The sequence below is a fragment of the Montipora foliosa genome, chromosome 6, assembly GCF_036669935.1.
Source record: "Montipora foliosa isolate CH-2021 chromosome 6, ASM3666993v2, whole genome shotgun sequence".
NCBI classification, from domain to species: Eukaryota; Metazoa; Cnidaria; class Anthozoa; order Scleractinia; family Acroporidae; genus Montipora; species Montipora foliosa.
The window spans coordinates 13,534,496-13,536,995 of record NC_090874.1 but is presented as its reverse complement, the minus strand read 5'-3'; positions in this window follow the sequence as shown (position 1 = coordinate 13,536,995).

The following is a 2,500-nucleotide window of genomic DNA, read 5'->3' as shown; positions in this document are numbered from 1 at the left end:
TCTGAAAAGGCTTGTGGTGTATGAAACCACCTGAGCAGAGACAGCCATATTCACGGTTACATGCGCAATACTTTTGCACAGATTGAAACTGTCCGATAGTGACTTCTCCACCAGGTACCCGTTTCTCGAAAGTCCCGAAACTTTACGGGTTATTTTCGGGTGTCACAATTGCCTTTGTATCTCAAGAACGGAGAGGATGTACAGTGCGACGCGCCTTACCATGGCCACCTAACAAAGTTTTTTTTACAAATTGTCCGCCAATCAGGATGTGTGAATTTGATTGACAGTCACGCCTCCTTGCAAAGTTCACACACTTGTAAGTTGAACAGGCAGTTTCTAAAACAAGAAATGACCTACAATGACCTACAAAGATGTACAATGAGCTACAATTACCTTAAATAGCTTATAATGATCTACAATGACATACAATGAGCTACAATGGCTTACAGTGATCTATACTGAGCCACAATAACCTACAATGAGCTAAAATGATCTACAACGGCCTACAATGAGGTACATTATAAGCTAAAATTAGCTAATGAGCTGTAATGAGCTAAAAGTCATTTAGAAAAGATAATTTCAGCTCTGAGGGCACGGTAGCATGTTTGCAGTACAAAGGTTGAAAACATTCCACTCTGCGCTCTAAACCAATCAAAACCTCGTTGCTGTGCAAGTTGAAAATATTTTCATTGTACACTCTGAACTCCATTACCCACCTACCTTTCTGAGCACCTAATTCTAAGATGATGAAAGGTTTCTCAGAAACTCTTCCTACCAAAATAAAGCCTACCAAATGCCCAGCAAGTTGAAAAAAATAAATGAGGCAAGGGAAGCGAAAAGAGAGGGAAGGAGAGAAAGCGAAAAGTGAAAGTCGAAAGTGTTGTGCTACTTTTAAACCCTAAAACTATGTCGAAATTTTGCTTTCTGCGCATGCCGAACTTTGCAAGAGCTTATTTTGCAGCTGGCTGAAAAGGCCGCGGAGTGTACAAGCTGGAAACGGATTTGTAAAGAGGTTTAGCTCTTAAACAGAACGACAGTGACCAAAAACCCCTCAACTAGCTTCAAAACGTGTTTTTTGGCCAAATCTCTAGTAGCCAAAGGGTTAATACGTAATTTACGAATGCGCATATGTTCTGTACTAATTCTGCTTACCACATGAACAAGAAAAAGAAAAAAAATTCAGAACTATAGACTATCCTTAGTTTTTATTACACTAATGCAGGAGCTGCCGTAGTCAAGAAGTTAATCATGTATGGCTCAGGGACCGATTAATCCCTTCCTCTTTGGATCGAAAGTAGCACGTGGGACCCCAAACAGAGTTTTTGCAATTTTTTTTTTTCCTCAACTCCTTTGATTACTATCTGGCAAAATACGTCCACCTTTATCCACGGTCCCATCTTGTGACTTCATCACTTTTAACGGTCAGGAACAGCTTTGTCCACTAACTTGTGCAGGGAGAAGAGATCTCTCAAACTATACCTGCATTAATGAGCACAATTCAGTCAAGGAAACTGGAGAAACGGCCAAAAAAACCATGTAACACTGACCTGAAATCTCCATGAAAAGCTTGCTCCATTACCCACCTACCTTTCTGAGCACCTAATTCTAAGATGATGAAAGGTTTCTCAGAAACTCTTCCTACCAAAATAAAGCCTACCAAATGCCCAGCAAGTTGAAAACAAAAAAAATGAGGCAAGGAAAGCGAAAAGAGAGGGAAGGAGAGAAAGCGAAAAGTGAAAGTCGAAAGTGTTGTGCTACTTTTAAACCCCAAAACTATGTCGAAATTTTGCTTTCTGCGCATGCCGAAATTTGCAAGCGCTTATTTTGCACCTGGCTGAAAAGGCCGCGGAGTCTACAACCTGTAAACGGGTTTATAGGGAGGTTTAGCCCTTAAACAGCACGACAGTGACCGAAAAAGCCCTCAACTATAGCTTCAAAACGTGTTTTTCGGCCAAATCTCTAGTAGCCAAAGGGTTAATGCGTATTTTACGAATGCGCATGCGTTCTGTACTAACTCTGCTTACCACATGAACAAGAACAAGGAACAAAATTCAGAACAATAGACTATCCTTAGTTTTTATTACACTAACGAAGAAGCTGCCGTAGTTAAGGGGTTAATCACGTATGGCTCAGGGACCGATTAATCTCTCCCTCTTTGGATCGAAAGTAGCACGGGGGACCCCAAACAGAGTTTTTGCAAATTTTTTTTTTTTTTTCTCAAACCCTTTGATTACTATCTGGCAAAACACGTTCAGCTTTATCCACGGTCCTATCTTGTAACGTCATCACTTTTAACGGTCAGGAACAGCTTTGTCCACTAACTTGTGCAGGGAGAAGAGATCTCTCAAACTATACCTGCATTAATGAGCACAATTCAGTCAAGGAAACTGGAGAAACGGCCAAAAAAACCATGTAACACTGACCTGAAATCTCCATGAAAAGCTTGCTCCATTACCCACCTACCTTTCTGAGCACCTAATTCTAAGATGATGAAAGGTTT